A 21617-nucleotide genomic window follows, 5' to 3' on the forward strand; every position below is an offset into this window, starting at 1 on the left:
TGCAGCAGGCACTCCTGAGCATGGCAGCTGTAGTTTCCATTGGAGCAAAGCAGCTATACGCTGTCCATGACCACCATAGCGGTCGCATCAAATGGAAGCAGCATCACTGTATGGGTAGCAATTCAGGGAATAAATCTGCCCTACATTTTGTAATAAACACAGTCTTTGTTAGTTGCTGAATTTAATTTTTTCCTTAAAGGACAAATGATTGCTGTTACAAGGTTATAAATCCTGCACTTGGCTGTAGAAACAGCTTGGTTATACCCATTCTAGGGCTGGATGAGAGCTGCAACACCACAATTAAAACCCCTGCTGCAGTGGAACGGCCGGACGAGTAAGTTGCACAGCTAAAGTTCAACCATGGCTGAGCAACTATGGTTTGACAGATGGCCCCCTGGCTAGGATGAATAGCCATCATCTGTGAAAGTTGAACGGCCGTGAGTTGTAAAAGGTTGAACTGCCATCGGCCAACAAAGGAACGGCAGGACGGCGGCGAAGTCTGGCGGCCAAAGGGCAGTTGTAGGCCCCTTGGCGATGCGTTGGTCAAAGGTGAGCAGCTGTTCAGCTTACACCAGGGAACTTTCAGCACATGGCCAAGGCCCACTTTTGAGTATGGGCTTTACACTCTGATGGGGGAATGGCCGTGCAGGAATTACCTGGCCTGAGATGGACAGCACATGCCTAGCCGTACATGCGTGTGCTGCTTGGAAGTATTAATTATATCAAGCAGTATTAGGTGTGCCGACTCATCCAAGTTACGCAGGTGCTGCCATGTCACACCATCATGACCAGGTGCAGAATGTGGTTTGCCCTGGTGAAGAGCCGCTTTAAGTAAACTTTATTGGAGCAGCTCATTTCTGATAGACACTATGGTTCTATGCTCTGGTGATCGAGTAGGTGTCTCCATTGTTAATAGCGCTGTGTGGACCTTGCAGGTGGGCTTTAAACCTTTGTACACAAAGAAATGTGAGGGGTCAGAGTTTGCCTTGGAGGTCTGGAGATGTAGTAGCCCGGGTCGTCCAGAAGCAGGGATAAGCGTGTGGCAAAAGTGAGGAAGGAGGTGTGGTGCTTTGTACCTCAAGGGCAGATTGCTTTAGCGAGTTGGATGGGTTGCCTGCGAATACCTCGCAAAGGCTTTTTGTTTCGAATATAATAAGGAAGGCCACTGCTACACTCAGCGTGTGAAAATCCCAGTTCCCTCCAGGGCACAATTTTACATGTAGCCATCGACTGCACATTGTTGCACAAGTGGGTGAAAACTATTTAATCAATACACCATGATGTCACTCCCAAAAATAGTGCATGCAGGCAGGTCTTGTTCTAAATTGTAAGGAATGGAAGATAGTAGATACGATTGGTTGAACCTACAAAAAGACTAAGTATTTGAGGCGTGTACAGAACTGTGCAGTGCAGTACATGCATTGCAGTGTCAAATCATATTTGTAAATCTTGCTTACTGATGTGCATGGTTTTTTTTACATTTATCAATCACTGAAGCATAAAAAGTGCTTTTAAAATTTTATTGTCAATACAGTATAAGGCCATCTACATTATTACTGGCAAAACTCAATATTTCGTTTCATTTATTTACACCGGTAAGGGCATTACATAGGGGGGGGGGCTCTTGGCCGAAGTAGTGTCAGCATTGCAACACATACGAAAAATAGGACGATGAGAACAAAAAGAATACAAGATTAACGAGGTTAAATTCAACTCACTGCAGCAAACGGTGTTAATCAGGGTAATTGAACTAACAATGTGGCTCTTAGACGTGCAAGTGCGAGTCAACACAGGGTCCGTAATACGTTATCGTGCAGCTGGGTTCTGAAATCATATTTACCCTTTCTTGCTAATAATATTAAATTTCTTGTCGCATTTTTACTGTGTAAATATGAAGGTAAAATTATTTAGACCTAGCGTGTTTAATAACATTCTATATGTCATCAGCAAGTGAAATATCTCGTTCATGAGTTATATATGTAATCAGCAAGTGAAATATCTCGTTCATGAGTTATAATTACAATACATGATTCGTAACCACCCTAGAGCGTAATAAACAGCTGATACCAACGTTACGTACATCCTATTGTTGAACTGTAACGCTACTGTTTGTGCCAGCATCAGGTATAATAATGGGGCATGCAAAAACCATTACAGTAATTAAACTAGTTTGAAATTAACTATAGTTAGCAATTTTTATGCAACAGAGCATATAGGAGTACTTTTAAATTTTCAAAGTGTTGGTAAAGAAAGTCAGATAAATAAGGTGTTTTCTTACTTTTTCTTTCAACTTGTGATGCTGCTCGGTGCTTGGGGCCTGTCGCACCCCCCAAATAAGATAGAGAAAAAACCGCCGTGCCTCAAACACTCGCTCACGGATTTTAGTTCCGTTGCTACGTTCAAATGTCGTTATGTTCGCAGCAAGCCATAGCGTTCGCAATAACTATCGCGTTAGTACGAGAGCATTTCCAAGCGTCTGTTTCCTTCCTAACTTGTTGCGACGTCCAGAAAGAAAAAAAAAGATACGGACAGGAGAATATTGGAAGCAATGTGCCCTTTGTTCGAAATCTTGGCGCAAGTGAACGAGTTGTCATGGCAAAAAAAAAGTCACCAAAGCGACGTACAATTGCAGCGATCAAAATGAAATGACATCTTGGCCTCTGTAAACTTTCGGATGGCAATAAACGATCTGTTCTCACTTGCTGCTCGCTGTGGTCGTGCCAGTCGAGGCCATCTGGTCACCTGGCATAACATCACTTCACTAGCGCGGCGCCTAAAATTTGCTAGTCTGCCGTCCGCCGGCCGCGAAGGGGGCTCCTCCGTGATGCATGCAGCGGTGGCGCTGCGAGCAATCGGAGCGCGGTCGGCTACCGGGCCGGCCAGCCGGCGCGATCGGCAGCGCGCGTAGGGCTCTCTGCCGTGCTGCTGCTCCTTCGTAATTCTGTTTAGGTAGCCTCAATGCAGCGCACCCCAATTCTGGGCTGGTTCAGCCCATTTTAACTGCCCGTTTGTGAACACTGCCCGTCTGTATCGACAAAGCAAATAAGCCAAGTAAATGGGTTGCTACGACTACGAACAGTTGAACTGAAGCATGAAGTCAGGAGTACGTCTTAGCGTATTATGAACGATCGAACATTGTAAAAACCTCGGAATCGTGTCGCTACGCTCTTTCCTCTTCCAAAACACCGGTTTCGACACATACTCTGGACCTCAGGAACACTGCCGACACGGCATCTTTTTCCATCTGGGGAACATCACGCGGGATTTCAACTACATTACCGTTGTTTGTGAATTCCCCCATCGTTGTAACTGTCATGGATACGTGAGATGCGAGATGCACGCGGGGAAAGCAAAAAGGGGGAATATTTGTGTTATGCCCAATAATTATATTTGCGGCTGTTTGAAACCAAGGAGCAAAAATATTGAGGTTTGTTTACACACCCACGGTAATATATACCTTGCTTTATTCCCCTTTCTCCGCAATGCGCCCCAAGTATTTAGGAATTAACAATTTTTTTGGTTTTTATTGCTGTCAGCCTACCAGCCGGCTACGTGCTGCCTACCGTCAACGACGTTGGGAAATAACGCGTTAGTTTTGATGTGGAAAAAAACGCGCTGCTTCTGGCGCCGCAGAGAGCTGAACGTGATCTCACTGTCTCAACTTTGCGTAGAAAAATCATGCCCCCCTCCGTCTGACGACGACGATGGTTGAACGCGAAGCTTTCTTGTGAGCGATTCGTTGCCGTCTGAGTTCAGACTGACTCGCGCGCATTTTCGACTATTGATGGCAGCGCCTTGAACTATAAAGCTTCGGGTTTAATCATGCATCGTTGCCGAATTAGACGAAGCGGAGGTGTGGGTGATTTTTCTGTCTAATTGTGCATGCCCATGCACCCCTCTCCAAATCTGAACTGCTTTGACCGTGTTAGAATGGCGCAATCAGATAGACATCCGCTTCGTAACGCGATGGACCCAGGTTCGATTCTGACCACGGGTAGCGCTTTTTTCGGCCACTCACAAGCATCACCGCCGTCAGATACAGTTGGCTTTCCTGTAGTGCCTTTTCGACGCGACATACGCCATAAGTGAGACATCACTTTAATAATGGTTTCAGCGGCGGTAGCAAAACGGCTGCGCTCATCGCTGCGGTTCCATCCTTCGGTCTCACTCGCGAAATTCAGCGGCCTTTGCAAAAAGGCGCCGTAGCCCGATTCGCGGAAAATCCGCGCTGCGCAATGAAAGGGTCTCATTGTACTATCGTACCTTCAATTGTGAGCTGATGTACCTCGAGCCACTCGATTTCACTGGTCTAACTGTGCGACACACCCCGAAGCGCGCTCGCTCTCCGGCGCAGTAGCGCGCGGCACGGGCCGGCCGGCGGCTGCTCTCGTTCCGGCCGCTCGTGCGGGCTGTCCCTATCCGCACGCCTCGCGCGGATTATTTTTAAAACTGTCCGCACGCCTCGCGCGGATAACTTTTAAAACTGTCCGCACGCCTCGCGCGGATAATTTTTAAAACTGTCCGCACGCCTCGCGCGGATAACTTTTAAAATTGTCCGCACGCCTCGAGCCCGAATGCAGCCAATGCAGCGCCGTGTGCCGAGTTTCTTTTTCCGGGTGACCCAGTTATCTTCGAGATGTTCTTTTCCCCGGGGCTTCTCCTCCAAGCCGCAGCAGCGCTGAAGATCTGACCCCGGGTATCCTCAACCGACAAACTCAGCCTCCGATACAAAACTGTACATTTATTTACAGCCCGGCGGGCGACTAAAAAACAGTACTCGCGCGGAGCCCGAAGACAACGGACCGAGCTCTCCTGCGCCCGGGCCGCGTCTCCCGTCTTCATCTTCCCTTCCTCCTGACGCTGACGGCCGGGGAAGAAGGAAAAGCCAGTTGTCTCCGTCGGTGGCCATCGCATGTGGTGGTGGTTAAGAGATCCGGTGCGCGCAGGCGTTCGAAATGCGCGGCGTCTCAAGGCGCCGCGCGACACGTGCATTTCATTTGTGCGCTGCTCGCCCCAGGGCCCCCGCCAGTTCGTGCGTCGAAGCGCCCGACACCTCTACCACCACTGTGAAACATAACTTCAGGAATGTTTCACACACGAAACACACACCACACACACTTTTGGCACGTGCACCATCGTTCCTTCAGTTTGACGACACAACAATCAGCACGGCCAGTGCCTCATGACCCTGGTTGCAGGTCACCATGACAAAACTAGCCACTACACTCTAGTTCACTCAGAGCGAGCGGCCTTTTGAAGGCGGTACGTACCGGCCATCGTCGTCCAAAAACACCCCTGCCATGCGGCGCACCCCGTCGAACAACAGTATCAGGGACCCCTCTCCTCCCCGCTTTCTCGCTCGAGAAGGAACCGCTTCTGCCTCGCCGGCCTGAGTTGCAGCCACGCTGCACTGCGGTGAAGCTGGCTGACACTTCCTCCCTTCTTTGTCCGAACACCCCAGTTCAGCCAATCCTGAGCTCGGAGCGCCGTGCTCCACTACGCGCTGTTCGTCAGCGTAATCAGCAGACGGCTGCTTAGCGTTCACACCAACGCTGACATGCAATGCTGGAGAGGCTATTTCTTCAGCCACTCCTGCAGTCCTACCTGCAATTACCTGGGGCTGCACTACACGAGCGGCCGTACCCTGATTTGCACTTTCCTCTCTCACTTCGCTGGAGCTTCCCATGGCAATCGCATTCTCGCGACATGACATCTCGGTATCTAGAGAAACACAGGATGCAGTGGGCGTGACACCAACTGCATCCTCGCGCGATTCCTGTTCTGCTGCATTCTGCAAAGCAACGGGCCGCTCACCCACGCTCCCAGAATGTTCTCCGTCTCCGCACGGTGCGACGACGGGCTCACGCTCAACTGAAGCCAGCCTCAGCCCCTTCAGTACTGCCGCTTTAAGAACTCCATAGTTCTTCCGCTGCTCCCCCGAGAGTCCAGCTAAGCACCCTCTAGCCCTCACGCTCAAGTAGGGCTCGTGCGCTCCGATTGCTCGCAGCGCCCTCTGCGAGCGCTGTGCGTGCATCAGCTGCGCGTACACGCCTCCCCATAGAGAAGGCGCGCGGACGGCATACTAGCAAACATTTCTAGGAACCATATTAAAATCCTCCCTGTTTAGGAGCGCAACATCGGCCTGGTCGAGCACGCCATCTCAGTTCTGCGCCTCTTTCGTGGCAAGCTCCGGACCTGGTGCGTGTTTGAGAGTAGCTGTCGACCGTGAGTTTCCCGATCTTTTCTTGCTCGTTAAAGCGCGTATAGCAGCGCAGTTTGACTGGAAGGTCCAACAAAAACTCCGCAGAGAGCAGATAGAAGGGTCTTGGTTGACACTGGTGTAATGGCGAAATTCGCCCTGCTTGCGCCCATTCGCTGCTCGGTGTTGACCGCTGCGTGCCGTCGCCGTTTGCTTTACTTGTTGCTACGTTCGCTGCTCACGCTTTGCCGCGTGGCCTGGTGCGCCAAGCCGTGGATATTGTTGCCTGCTGGATGTTCCGTTTACTGTTGTGGGGATCCTAGTGTGCCTATATCTTGTCCGCACAGGCTTTTGGCGAGCTCGTAGCCGCAGTGTTGGGTAGCCGGCGCGTCACGCAAGTCGTGTCCTCTTCATCCATGGAGGAAAGAATTCTTTCCTCCATGTCTTCATCACTCCACGCGCCGCGCGGCTCGCGCGAAAGTGTGCGGAGGGGGTACGCTCTGTCCGGCCAACAACAGATCGAGGTCGTCACGTCAGAGCCAAAAGTCACGTGATAAAGACATTTTCGGCACTTTCTGGACTGTGGGCTTTTTTTTTTTACTTTTATCGCGAAGGCACTGCGCATAGCCACGACCGGCCATAAAATATAGCCGGTCGTGCGCTTAGCATCAAGAAGCTATGCACTGCGGTGTTTTTTTATCACTATTGCGCAGGTACATACGCCCTTCCACAGCGGTAGGTTCGCTTTGGCGTTTGTTTGATGCCCGAGTTTGTGTCAACGTAGCCGCGGGTCAACGTCGTGGACGGTTCTTACATGATTGTCAAGTGTAGCGTCGAGCTGTTGGTTGATGAACGGGCCGCGTATCTGCTTTAAGTGTGTTGCTCATGTTGCCTGTTCCACAGTCACTGACTCCACCATAACTCCGCTGTAGTAACAGTACCAGGCCCATAAAAAGTTTGGATGAACGAGAGAGAGAGAAACTACTTTCGCTGAGCCCATTTCAGGTGACGCTCGCCGGCGTCATACGGGGTGGAACCCTATTCACGAGTCCCATATGAGTCGAATAGCTCCTGGCCCCTGGACGCGAGCTCTTGCTGCGTCGACAGGTCGGGGCTGGACATCAAGATCTCCCATCGCTCGGGTAGGGGGGGGGGAAGGGCAAGGGGGAGGGAAGGTGGGGGATTCTTGAGCTGAGTGCACTCTGCCAGTATGTGCGGCAGGGTGCCTTCAGTCTTTTTGCAGAACGGGCAGATGGGGTCGTGTTCTTCCGGGAACATCTTGTTCAATAAAGCTGGGTGCGCCAGTGACCCCGCTTGTGCGCAGCGCACTATTGTTTGTTGCTTGCGGTCGAGTTGCTGGTGCGGCACGGGAGGCCTGCACCTGGCGCTCCTGTACACCCGGTAATCTCGCGGTAGCTCGTAACTGGGTGCGGTAGCTCCGACTCGTCCTCGGCCCGGTCTGCTAGTTCGCGGGCGTAGTGGTCGGCGAGGGCGTTGCCTTCCACTGTCGAGTGTGCCGGAACCCACACGAGCTCTACGTCTCGTCCCGGTGGGCTGTGCTTTGCGAGAATTGCTAGGGCCGCGTGGGAGACGATCCCCTTGCGGTAGTTGCCGTAAGCCGTCTTGGAATCTGTGACGATCGTATGCACGTCTCCGTGCGTGAGGGCGAGAGCGATGGCCACCTCTTTCTGCTTGGCTGGCGTCTGTCGTCCATAGCGACGCGCTGGTCACCAGCTTATCGATGGTCGTGACGGCGACCACTGCTTTACTGCTGTGCTGGGGAAGTGAGGCGTCCACGTAGAGGACCCGGGGGTCTGCTTCCAGCTGTCGGGCGAGTGCCTGTGCGGCTGTGGCCGGGCGGCACGCCTCTCGTCGTTCCTACCTGCCTGCATATTGCGCGGCAGGGGCTTGGTCTTGAGCGCTTCCCTCCACGGTGGAGGTAGAGGGTGCTTGGGTATCTGTGGTTCGATGGGCCAACCAATCTTCCGGAGGACTGCTCGGCCGTGCTCAGTCTGGCTCAGTCGCACTCTCTGGTTAGACCGATGAGCCTCTATGGGCTCGTCTACCGTATTATGTGCCCCCATGGCCAGCAGCTTCTGCGTAGACGAGTACTGGGGCAGGCCCATAGCCGTCTTGGTGGCTTTCCTTACGATCGCGTCTAGCGTGTTCCTGTTCGCCTTCATTAGCTCGAGATACGGGGCCGAGTAGGTGATGCGAGACACGATGAATGCTCTGACCAGGCGGAAGGAGTCGTCTTCTTTAAGTCCTCTGTTTCGGTTCGCAACGCGTCGGATCATTCCGGTGACCTGTTCGGAGGCCATCTTGATCTTAGCAATGGCCGCTGCCGCAGAGCAGTGATTTGCCATAATGGGCTGCAGCACTGTTATCCGCTCGCTGTTACCACCCAAGGCAATTCTAATTTCCCGCCTTCATAGTGTTCGCGCGCCCCCTGCCCGAAACTGCGCCACCGAGAGTTCTGTTCTTTTAAATGCAGAGCATTTCTTTAACTCACGATGTCACCCGGCGTTGTCGGCGTGCCTCGGCGTCCGCAACAGCTGTTCCAGGTGCGCCCTCTCTCCCACTCCTCCTCTCCCGCATCACGCTACCCTCGCTCTCAACAACAGGTCCGCACCCCCCCCCCCCCTACACTATATAAAAAAATACTTTCCGGCGCCTGGTTTCGATCCCACGACCCTGCGGGCGGAAAGCAAGGTACATGGTGCTCTTCCCACTGCGCCACAAAACCGACACAGAATGAAAGGCTACGAACGCGCCTTATATCCTTGACTCATTTAAACTACGTCAAGAAGCTGCTGATACAACGCATTCACTACCACCAACTCCCCAAACACTAAACGTTAACGCAATACACCCACCCCCTATGCGACGCATTTACTCGAGTCCCCCTCGCGGGGAGATGGGCCCTTTTAAATGCAGAGCATTTCTTTAACTCACGATGTCACCCGTTCTAGTTGTCCGTAGTAGTCCGCACCCCTCCCCCTACATATATAAAAAAATAATACTTACCGGCGCCTGGTTCCGATCCCACGACCCTGCGGGCGGAACGCAAGGTACATGGTGCTCTACCCACTGCGCCACAAAGCCGACACAGAATGGAGGGCTACGAACGCGCCTTATATCCTTGACTCATTCAAACTACGTCAAGAAGCTGCTGATACAACGCATTCACTACCTGTGGGCGGAACGCGAGGTACATGGTGCTCTTCCCACTGCGCCACAATAATCATACCCACCTGCTAATAAATGATGTCACGTGACCACGTAATTACGTCTCCTCATTTAATTACAATACAACAACCAACAGCAACAAGTGCAACAACATTAACGTAACGCAAACTACTTAACGTCGTGCGCCCCCGGAAATGCTCTGCATTTGATCGTGCCCCTCGCGAGGGAGATGTTTAGTGAGGTCGAATTTGAGGGAGCTCGGTATACATACAGCGCTTCATAAGGGTACATGAATTTTTTAAAGCAAAGCTTTTTACCTCTACCCCCCAAGGGTTCTTTCGCGACCGTTGGTGTCACCAGAAAACTCCGGCGAACAAATAAAAGAATTTACTGGCACCGCCGGGAATCGAACCTGGAACTAATAGACTAACAAAGCGAGAGCCCGTTGTCTTACCGATTCAGCTACGAGCCCACGCGAAACTGGGAAGACAGGTGGTGTACTCACCAAGCCCATCTACGGGTTTACCCCCTGCGTTCTCGCTGAATGCCACGTGAAAGCGTCACGCGACTACTCACGCCCGCCTAGCGGCCACGTGTGCACCTTGCTCATGTGCTAAGAGTTACCTTGCTCATGTGCTCAGAGTTACAAAAATTAAAGTAAGCTCACACCAATGCATGACATCTAACTTCTAGTACGCCAATGTGCTAAAGCCTGTGGCCTCCAGTGTTCGCGTAAACAATCATAGCTCCTTGCCGTCTACCCTCACGCCAAACCAAGGAATACATTCAAATACTCCTTGATGTCCAGGCCATCACTCCAAGCCCCAGCATCAAGATCCTGGGCCTACATCTAGAGGCTAACACCAAGAGTGACGTCTCCTTGCAGCGCCTCAAAAACAGCATTAATCAAATCATACACATGATCAGGCGAGTTGCCACCAACAAGCGAGGCCTAAAGGAATCCGGTACCTTTCGATTAATTGAAGCTTTTGTCTTCTCGAGAGTTACTCACGTCAACCCCCTGTCTTCTTCTCGATAAGGAAGTCATAGAGATGCTTTATATAATGATTAGAAAGGCGGTCGAGCAGGCCATTGGTCTTCTCATGAGTGCGTTCACACAGAGGCTGCTTAGCACGGGGCTCCACAACACGGTGGAAGAGCTGATAGAAGGCCATCTTTCTAACCAGAAGGTTCGACTCAGAACTGCGATGGGTAACCGCATGCTTCACCAGATTGGCTGGGCAGCCCAGAATGTCACTCCGCTTGACGTGCTCCCAGACTCTTGGCGACTAAAACTAAAGATGCTCCCTTTGCTTAGAAATATGAACCCCTCACATGACGAGGGTCACCGCAAAGCACGGGCTCAAGCGCTAAACACCACCCTCGGTGGGGATCATGCAGTTATCTACACAGACGCCTCCAAACATCGATGGCAGCAATACGCCATCATCGTGGCTACCTCCAGAGGCAACCTCCTTGCGTGTACCTCGCTTAGGACCCAAAAAATGACGGCAGCAGAAAAGGCAGCCATCACCTTGGCTCTCGCTCAACCAGGGGTTCGGAGGGTAGTCATCGATTCCAAGCAAGCCTACTGGAATTACCAGTAGGGTTGGGTGTCCTGACCTGCACTGTGCGTGCTAAAAGACCACTCCTCAAACGGTTCCATTCAGCTCATCTGGACACCCCCTCACGCTTCAATGGAGGGCAACAAATACGCCCACCCAACAAGCCTGCGCTTTTACCTCCCGTGCTATGGAGCTACACGAAGACAGTCACCTGCTTGTCACGTTCAGGGAGATAACCCAGCATTATCGCCTTCTGAGACAGACCGTACCTTCACCTTACCCTGACCTTTCCAGAGAACAACCAACTACCCTACGGCTCATAAAATCCGGGCTCCTTCCCACAGCCTACGCGTCTTCACTTAATGTATCCGAATCGCTACGATGCTGAATGTAAATTTTGCTCAGAAGTAGGAACACTCCGCCCTGTAATCGGGGTGTGCGACTTTAGCCCTGAGCACCCTCCTCTCTTTCCGTCAACTACCCAACAGGAGCAATGGGAGATGCTGTTGTCCAGGCCTTCTCTACCTAACCAGCTTCAGCGGGTGGACAGAACACAGGCCGCGCGGACTGCATATGGGCCCCACAGAAGAAGGAATCACTCCCCAGGGCTGCACTCTGGGCCGTTCAGAAATCTGAAAAAAGAATTTCTTCCTCCTCCTCCTTCTCTGCCGCAAATTTCGTCGCCTCCGTCCGCGGCGCAGAGACGGAGAAGACAGATCGTCTAACACCGGGTTGGAGCTTACTTTAATTTTATAAAAAAAGTTTCCACTCTTGCGCTACACCAATGCTAATGCTACACCAATACACTTGTGCTAAACCAAACACCGTTCATGCTTCATGCATTGATTTAACCTTAACAAGAATATCTCTTTGAAGTAAGAAATAGTGTGGTTAAGTGCATTTCACTTCTCTCTGGTTTTGCTATTTGTAGAGCGATGTGAGTGAATTTAAGTGACGTCGCATGGGTAATCGTTATGGGTGCCGTTTACAGCTTTGCTTTCCAACCACATTCACCGGGTGGATTGGCGCGATTTTTTTGTATAGCCGTAGGAGACATTCCAAAGAATAAACAGTTGCTTGTCTGCACTTTACGTTTTTTAAGTGCAGAGAAGTTTAGGTGCTCGTCTTGTCGTCGTAGCTCACTCGCTGGACCTAAGTAGAGCCACACGGCGTTCTGTCATAGCGGCGGTTGTCGTGGTGTAACCCAGAGGCTTCGAAAGACAAGCGCTTTATGTAGTCATAAGCGTTCGAAACTTGTGAACCGCTGGCGCTTGTCATACATCTCCCCGTCGTTTAGCGCAAAGAAAACTGCAGCTACATCTGAGGCAAAATATACGTAATTAAGCGGCAGCGCCCGCGTTCATTTAGTTAGGAACGCTCGTTGGGTTGGTTTTTACGATAGTAAGCAAAACAAAAGTAGCAGTGCAACGCCGGCACGTGCGGGAGGAAAAACAAGCACAAAAAAAATCGCGCCAATCCACCCGGTGAATGTGGTTGGAAAGCAAAGCTGTAAACGGCACCCATAACGATTACCCATGCGACGTCACTTAAATTCACTCACATCGCTCTACAAATAGCAAAACCAGAGAGAAGTGAAATGCACTTAACCACACTATTTCTTACTTCAAAGAGATATTCTTGTTAAGGTTAAATCAATGCATGAAGCATGAACGGTGTTTGGTTTAGCACAAGTGTATTGGTGTAGCATTAGCATTGGTGTAGCGCAAGAGTGGAAACTTTTTTTATAAAATTAAAGTAAGCTCCAACCCGGTGTTAGACGATCTGTCTTCTCCGTCTCTGCGCCGCGGACGGAGGCGACGAAATTTGCGGCAGAGAAGGAGGAGGAGGAAGAAATTCTTTTTTCAGATTTCTGAACGGCCCAGAGTGCAGCCCTGGGGAGTGATTCCTTCTTCTGTGGGGCCCATATGCAGTCCGCGCGGCCTGTGTTCTGTCCACCCGCTGAAGCTGGTTAGGTAGAGAAGGCCTGGACAACAGCATCTCCCATTGCTCCTGTTGGGTAGTTGACGGAAAGAGAGGAGGGTGCTCAGGGCTAAAGTCGCACACCCCGATTACAGGGCGGAGTGTTCCTACTTCTGAGCAAAATTTACATTCAGCATCGTAGCGATTCGGATACATTAAGTGAAGACGCGTAGGCTGTGGGAAGGAGCCCGGATTTTATGAGCCGTAGGGTAGTTGGTTGTTCTCTGGAAAGGTCAGGGTAAGGTGAAGGTACGGTCTGTCTCAGAAGGCGATAATGCTGGGTTATCTCCCTGAACGTGACAAGCAGGTGACTGTCTTCGTGTAGCTCCATAGCACGGGAGGTAAAAGCGCAGGCTTGTTGGGTGGGCGTATTTGTTGCCCTCCATTGAAGCGTGAGGGGGTGTCCAGATGAGCTGAATGGAACCGTTTGAGGAGTGGTCTTTTAGCACGCACAGTGCAGGTCAGGACACCCAACCCTACTGGTAATTCCAGTAGGCTTGCTTGGAATCGATGACTACCCTCCGAACCCCTGGTTGAGCGAGAGCCAAGGTGATGGCTGCCTTTTCTGCTGCCGTCATTTTTTGGGTCCTAAGCGAGGTACACGCAAGGAGGTTGCCTCTGGAGGTAGCCACGATGATGGCGTATTGCTGCCATCGATGTTTGGAGGCGTCTGTGTAGATAACTGCATGATCCCCACCGAGGGTGGTGTTTAGCGCTTGAGCCCGTGCTTTGCGGTGACCCTCGTCATGTGAGGGGTTCATATTTCTAAGCAAAGGGAGCATCTTTAGTTTTAGTCGCCAAGAGTCTGGGAGCACGTCAAGCGGAGTGACATTCTGGGCTGCCCAGCCAATCTGGTGAAGCATGCGGTTACCCATCGCAGTTCTGAGTCGAACCTTCTGGTTAGAAAGATGGCCTTCTATCAGCTCTTCCACCGTGTTGTGGAGCCCCGTGCTAAGCAGCCTCTGTGTGAACGCACTCATGAGAAGACCAATGGCCTGCTCGACCGCCTTTCTAATCATTATATAAAGCATCTCTATGACTTCCTTATCGAGAAGAAGACAGGGGGTTGACGTGAGTAACTCTCGAGAAGACAAAAGCTTCAATTAATCGAAAGGTACCGGATTCCTTTAGGCCTCGCTTGTTGGTGGCAACTCGCCTGATCATGTGTATGATTTGATTAATGCTGTTTTTGAGGCGCTGCAAGGAGACGTCACTCTTGGTGTTAGCCTCTAGATGTAGGCCCAGGATCTTGATGCTGGGGCTTGGAGTGATGGCCTGGACATCAAGGAGTATTTGAATGTATTCCTTGGTTTGGCGTGAGGGTAGACGGCAAGGAGCTATGATTGTTTACGCGAACACTGGAGGCCACAGGCTTTAGCACATTGGCGTACTAGAAGTTAGATGTCATGCATTGGTGTGAGCTTACTTTAATTTTTGTAACTCTGAGCACATGAGCAAGGTAACTCTTAGCACATGAGCAAGGTGCACACGTGGCCGCTAGGCGGGCGTGAGTAGTCGCGTGACGCTTTCACGTGGCATTCAGCGAGAACGCAGGGGGTAAACCCGTAGATGGGCTTGGTGAGTACACCACCTGTCTTCCCAGTTTCGCGTGGGCTCGTAGCTGAATCGGTAAGACAACGGGCTCTCGCTTTGTTAGTCTATTAGTTCCAGGTTCGATTCCCGGCGGTGCCAGTAAATTCTTTTATTTGTTCGCCGGAGTTTTCTGGTGACACCAACGGTCGCGAAAGAACCCTTGGGGGGTAGAGGTAAAAAGCTTTGCTTTAAAAAGAAAAGAAGCGAACACCAAAAAAGAGGGCAGGTGGGGGGAGGGGAACAGTTCAGGCGAAAAAAGAAACGACGAAATACTGCGTTTTGACTCTGAACTACTCAAGCGGAATGCGCAGAGGCCTAATTATTAGAATTTTCTGCGCACGCGCATTTACAGAGGCCTAGGTGAGTCTTTTAAAAAGGCAATTGTGCAAGAACCTAAAGAAAATGACAGCGTGCTCCCGCATTCTCCGAATATGCCTGATCACATGCTAATAGGACTCTACAATTTTCCTCTTTTGCTACTTGGGTGATCTGAACAAAACCCCGGTCTGCTCGAATAAAGCCTGCTGTCCCCACACTTTGCAGTGTACGGCCAAATTTCCAGGTCCGCTGGTCTGCTTACCTGTGTAGCGGTGCTCCTTGAGCCATGTGTTTAAGAACCGGCCACTCTGTCCGATACAGTTTCTGTTGAAGTTCAAGGAGATGCGGTAAACAACGCTGACAGAGCATTAAACAAATTTTAGATGCGACTGCATCTCATTCACTCGCCTTGTCCCTCCATTCGGCGTTGTTGTCCGTCCACGCCCCTCCCCCATTCTCCTCGCCGCGCGAGCTGCGCTCTCCGCCGCTCACCCCCTCTCCTCTCCGATAGCGAACACTCTCTCGCGAGGGGCATTGAATTGGATTCGATTGGCTTGGCTTGGTTTGGATTTGGATTGGATTGGATTAAAGTGGATTGTGTTGCGTCATAGCCGCGCCACGTTGCGTCATAACCGTGGTCGTTCCAGCACCGGGAAAAGAAATAAAGAATACATCATACGCGTTCCTCACACGTTTCACGCAATTAGAGAATCAACCCGACGGAAACACCAGGTGAACCCCCAAGATGCGTCGCATCTCCACAGGGTTCCCTTCGCGGGAAGGTGGGGTAATTTTTTGTTTTGTGTTTTGCGTCGCAGTGATGTTTTCGTGCCATGTTTAACCCTTTTCAAAGCCTTGAATTTCATGGTGGCTGAGAAAACGACTGCAACTTCTCGCTTCGCTCCCACCTTTTTATTTTGTCCATGTATGGTATCACTGCCAGCTGTTTTACTTTTCTTTTTTTTTTTGCTTTTTGTGCTGTTCCCTTAGCCCTTGCTTTGCGTAACCCCCTTAAGCGCTTCTCGGCAGTGGACACAAGAGCTTGCGTGGCAAACTCGCTAGATCTTAAGCGTGCCCACTGTTTTCGGATGCTGTCTTCTGAGCGGTGTGGGCAGGACTTTTTTAGGGCTTGGAGGAAACAACCTGCAGCAATGCCTCTCTTCACAAGCTTTGGATGTCCAGAGTCAAAAGGAAGCATTTAGGTCCGGTACCAAACTTTCATTTTTCCCCTGCAATTCTCGCTATGTGGATTTGGCTCATTTCGAAAAAAAAACGCCTCAAATAGCTATCAAGCCCAGGAAATATACGCCTCGAGCTTCGCGATCGCTGCGCCGCCTGCCGCCGCTTCTCCGCGGCGTTCACGGGATGTGCGCTGCGTGGCTGATAGGGGCTCATGCAGTGTTTTGGTTCTGTTTCGCTTCTTTTCGCCTTTCCGCGCCCTAAAAAAAAAACTTGTTATGGTGACGTCTGTTAGCAAAGAGTACGTTTAGGTCACTGAAAAAGCAGCTGCGTCTTCCTAGAGCATGAGATCACCTGCGGGGACACGGTTCTGCGCGCTTCGTCGACGCACTTCCGGGCGTCGGCGACGGCAGCAGCATATCACCCCTGTCACCTCCAAATGTGTCAGGCACAAATTAATTCTGCTGTCGCCTCGTTTAGACCTGATACTGGCACAGTGAGAGGTTGGCTTCATTTTGCAGCGTGGACAACGAATGCGGCTTCGTTTAGAATATATACGTCGCAGAAAAATATGTTTCGGGGATGTGATTAGCCAATCCCGGACACTAACTTATGCCTTTTATGAGAATATAAACCATGCGAAAATGCTAAGTATATTCGAAGCCTGTACGTCGTTAAATATGTGCCCACACACACCTTATAGCAAGAACCAAGGCAATCTTATATGAAACCACGGAAAAATACATGCTGTGCAAGTGCGGAAGAAACATAATAGCTCTAACGGAAATATAAAAAAATGGAGTGCAGGTTCTGACATACGTTCGTCGAAACTTAAGCCAGGTAGGGCCCACCAGGCCAACTATACGCGAAATGCACTGCTATTTCGCGAGACATAGGGGGGGGGGGGGGGGGGGAGCGGGACGCTGTGTACAAATCCGGAGCGGAATCAAGCAACGAACGTTTTAGTAATCACACACACAAATCTCCCGTTCACTGTCGTTTTGTTTTTCGACTTCAACAAACAGCTGATCGTTCGGCGGACGCATTTTTGGAAGTATGCAGGGTAGGCATGCAGTTCACAAGCGATGAAAAGTGTCGTTGGAGAAGTGGGGTATGTGATAAGGCCCTGTGATTTCAGTTTCTCTTTTATTCTGCAAGCTCCCTGTGCCATATGACGATATTTCGAAGAAGCGTTTAGTCGCGGCGCAGATTATATATGCTAAGCCCGTCTGCGCGCTGCTCGCAGAGGATATATGTAGCAGATTAATGTTTGCGGGCGCTCACCTCACGACAAGACGACTCTTTGTTGTGTGCTGATCCACGAGTATAATTCAGCATTATCCATCGTACTTACGTTGAATAATCCCGAAGTTAACACACATTGCCTTCTAAATGGTGTTTATCAATACCTTAGGAATATTATTGGCAAAAGTAACTGGCGTGTTGTCAGGTATGAGTGTTCCGCTGAATATGTAAGCGCACAAAACTGATTTACATCGTACTGTATACCCGTAGCATGGACATCTTAGGAACCGGTGGTTACGGAGACACTGCTAGTAAATTTAGTGCAGTGTAACTACGATCAGGTCCATGCATACGCCGGTTCCGCGACGCTGGCCTGTGACACACACCTGGCGCTTATACAGACCGAATATACCACACTAAGATCGCGTCAGAAACATTTACACTCTCATAAACACACCCTATTTGCAAACAGAGTGACCGCTCCACTTAAACATGGATTTCCAACGCCCGCAAACGCTAAATCTCAGTCGTGAATATGCCGCAAAAGCAGCGGCGACAGTGGGGAGCGGGGCGGAGACTCCCGCGCCTGCTTTCGAAACGGGCCGCCAGGGGGATTTCAGTGGCGCCCCTACAGGCCGCGCTCGAGGCGTATATGGTGGCGCTTTAGATTGTGTGCGAGGGGAGAAGAAAGGTGGCGCGGGGAAGGGGGTATATGGCCCAAAAAAAAATTCGCGGGAGGCCCGGCCCCCCCGGGCCCCCCTCTGGGTACATCCCTGTATCAAGCACTAGGCGCGTTGTCGAGAATACCTTTGGACGGCTCGAGGCGCGCTTTCGAATGGTGCAAGAGGGCCTTGAATGTGACATAGGTAATGTCAATAGTGTTGTTAGAGCCGCCTGCGTGCTTCACAACATTTGTGAGCAGTTCAGGGACCACTGCGACACAAGCTGGGTCGATACAGTCCGCTGTGACGATGAAAGACGTCCTCAGCCATTCCGCACAAGTAACCGGAGAGAGCCGTTAGGGGTGGCAGTCAGGGAGGCCCTTGCTCCGCATCTAGCTAAAAGTCAGTAGGGTGCGGCAAACGTATGTTCGTGTTATTCCCGTTTTCTCTGTGGCAGTGCCATCGCTATGTTTGCTGCTCTAGTTTCCTTTAGAGCATTTGGTTTTGTACAGGGTTGTTTATTCGCCTTTTTTTGTAACCACAATGTTGTTTCTTGTTGTAGAATAATTGCTAGTGTGTCTGGTTTTGTTTCGAGCATTCGTGTTGTCTTGGACAGAGTTGTCTGTTCATTGTTTTTTTTTAACTTACCACCAAGGTATCATGTCTCGTTGGAGAATTGCTCATCGGTCGTTTTGTGGGAATTCCATCTGTGGCTATGGCTGTGGCTATCCTTGTTTGCTGCTCCAATTTTATGCACAGAGTTGTTTGGTGACCCTTTTTTTGTCACTAGAATGCTGGTTCTTGGTGTAGTAGCATTGCTAGTCTGTCTGGTTTTGTTTCGAGTATTCGTGTTGTCTTGCGCAGAGTTGTCTGTTCCTTGATTATTTTTTTAACGTACCGCAAAGACCATGTCTCGTTGGAGAGTGGGTGATCGGTCTTGGTTTGCTTAGAGCATTGGTATTATGGCAATGCCATCGTTATGTTTGCTTCTCTCATTTCCTTTAGGGCATTCGTGTTTTGTACAGAGTTGTTTATTCACCATTTCTTTTGTCACCAGAATGTTTCCTTGCTCTAGAACAATTTGCTCTAGAACAAGTTCCCCCACCCACCTTGTTTTTAACTAACCAACAGGGCGTTGCGTCTTGTTGGAGAATTGCTGCTCGGTCTGGGTTTGCACAGCATTCCTGTTGTCTTGTGTCAAGTTTTGTTTCCCGTTTTTGAAGGGACCAGCTTGTCGTCTTTGTTCGTGTGTGGTCAGGCTACCAAGAACAGAGCTCCCGCTCGTGCTGTTTTAGACAACAAGCAACCAAATAAAGAAAAGCATGTGCGCTGTCTCAGGGGATTGAACAATCTTCTGTTCAATTCATAAAGAGAAGCGTGAGAAAGAGAATAAAATTGTGAAAATGGCGGCAGAGGCCCCCTGGCGAATCGCTGCTCTGCACTTCCGACAGCTTTCGCGTTGAGTGGAATCGCTTTCATTTTTAACTTGCCACCAGAACGTACCATCTTATTGGAGAATGGCTGCTCTGTCTCTTTTTCTTTAGAGCAGTCGTTTTGTGTTAGAGTTCTTTGTTCTGATTTTTTTAGTTGACCAAAATGTGGTGTCTTGTTAGGAAAGAATTGCTGCTGTGTCTGGTTTGTTTTTGAGAAATGGTGTTGTCTTTCAGGTGGTTATTTGTTCTTGCTGCTTTTTTAAAAGGCAATAGTCTTTCTCAGGTAAATAAACGTGAAAAGTATAGTGTCTTTCTGTTTGTCACTTGAACTTGATTCAGCCACTCAAATAAAAATAAAAGCATGCATGGATAAAAATATTTTCAAAGACAATTTCAAACTATAGAAGCTAGGGGCGCACATCATACATATCAACATTGTTCATCATAACGGAAACATTGTGCATGTTCAAGGTAAAACAACTACAAGACTAGCGCTAGTGCCATTCCTTTAGCGGTTGGCTTTTATCACAGTGAGGAAAAATACAGGCTGTTAAAAGCGATTTAATAAAAAGCAGTGTGATGGATGGGGCGTGACAGATGACTTCTTTCCTGTCTACTAGTTGTTGTTGCCCTTGATGCGAAAAACTCCATCATTTCCGTCGTGCCTACCTGTGTTTTAGTGGCTTGCCTCTGCAGCCTAATCATTTGGGCTTGTAGCCGGTGGCGCCTCTTTTCCTCTTTGGCGGCCCGCAACGAGTCCTCCTTCTGGAGGGCAAGCAGCTGCTGCAGAACGGAGGTGTTTGGCCGCATACTAGTTCTTCCATTAGCGTTGGTGCCACGGGCTGGACTGGCTTGCGATTGGCTTAGCCAAGCAGTGCTTGCTGCAGTTGCGCAACCACTTGGGCGGCTTGGCTCGGCAGTACCACCGAGCCCATTGCTGCTGTCACCATTACTGAGGCTGGCTTGCGCAGGCTCAGTTGGTCAATGTCCCCCCTCAGTTGCAGCGTATATGTCGTCCCACGACGCGACAACTTCAGATTCTTCTGGAGCCTCGTCCACGACTGGCACCTGTGAACAACAACATGGCTCCATTTACTCGCACTTGCCATTCCACTACAGGACATCATCATTCCCTCGTGTCAAACTCGCTGCTCCACACACTACAGCCAGAGAGAGAACTTTATTTTTCTCAGCTATTTGTAAGGATGACTAATCCTTCCCTTTCTACGGCAGCCAAAAGTCACCTGAGAACTTGTTCGTATCTCCCTTTTTGATGTGTTCGATTTGCGTGTATTTGGTGACTTGTAAGTTGACGTACGGAGTGGATGACGGAAGCCTGCACTACTCTTATGAGGTTTGCCTCTCTCAATCCTTAATGCCTGTTGACACCCCTTGAGATGAGCCACATCTTTTGATTGCTGCTCTGCTTCAGTGACCCAATGGCTTACCCAGTGTGTTCGTTCGCATGCAGCGAATGCTTAGGACTGACTTTTAGCGATGGGAGTTGAATTTCCATCCACAACTACTGTGACGTTTCGTGTTTCTTTTTTTTGTGTGTGCGTGTCAGGCCTGCATTCAGTGCATATACCTTGTAAAATGTATGAAAGCTGCTCTGCAGCACAAATCGTCAAATTTTGTATCCATCAAATAAAAATGAACAAAGTCGAAGACCGGTGTTTTCGAGAAAATATCGATCTAAATGCAATACACTTAATTAAGGTGTAAGCTTTCGGATTTTGCAGACGAAAATCAACATGTTCAGCTACTTTCAATTTATGATATGTGCGTGCACAAATAATTTCTAGTACAAATTCCCTGCTACAATTATGTAAGAAAATGAAAAGTACCTCCACGTTCTCCTCCACCAGGTCATCATCGTTGAGCGGTAGGCTCGCAAGAAATTTGCGGAGGAAATCGTAGACGGGCCAATCTGTTAGCTCTCCGCCAGTTCTCTTCCCGTCTCGGTGCTCCTTCCTTTGAAATATGTAATTGTAGGAATCATGGCATACACCGTTTCAAAAAGATACACAAGCTGTGGTTAGCCTGCATGCAATACAGAGATGACCTCACTGAAGACTCATGCTGGCAGATGTCATGTCGCTTATGAAGTGTGGCTCGTTGTTTGGATCGTATGGCGCGCGGGCGGCAGTGTCACTCCGCACGCGTGCGCGTGTACTGCTATGTGCAGTTCGCGAAACTTCCAAGTTAAGCATGCATCGCCATAAATTAAATTCAGAGCTCAATGAAGGGGTAC

General features: G+C 50.0%; 1 protein-coding gene and 1 long non-coding RNA gene across 4 annotated transcripts in view; both read left to right on the forward strand.

Annotated features, from left to right (window-relative positions):
* The window catches only part of LOC144176066 (uncharacterized), a 48523-nt gene extending 48366 nt beyond the window's left edge, over positions 1–157 (forward strand). For both annotated transcript variants that reach the window (XR_013323765.1, XR_013323764.1), the window contains exon 6: positions 6–157. This is a non-coding gene — a long non-coding RNA (uncharacterized LOC144176066). The remainder of the gene's footprint in view (positions 1–5) is intronic.
* A 5894-nt stretch (positions 158–6051) lies between these two features.
* The window catches only part of LOC144176064 (WD repeat and HMG-box DNA-binding protein 1-like), a 387207-nt gene continuing 371641 nt past the window's right edge, over positions 6052–21617 (forward strand). Inside the window, exon 1 of one of the 2 annotated variants that reach the window (XM_077705189.1) lies at positions 6052–6225. The gene's annotated coding sequence lies outside the window, so the exon portion shown is untranslated. The remainder of the gene's footprint in view (positions 6226–21617) is intronic. The other variant, XM_077705190.1, reaches the window with a different exon arrangement.

This window comes from Haemaphysalis longicornis, unplaced genomic scaffold (genome assembly GCF_048455015.1).
Source record: "Haemaphysalis longicornis isolate Haplotype H1 unplaced genomic scaffold, Haemaphysalis longicornis Haplotype H1 scaffold_3, whole genome shotgun sequence".
Lineage (NCBI taxonomy): Eukaryota > Metazoa > Arthropoda > Arachnida > Ixodida > Ixodidae > Haemaphysalis > Haemaphysalis longicornis.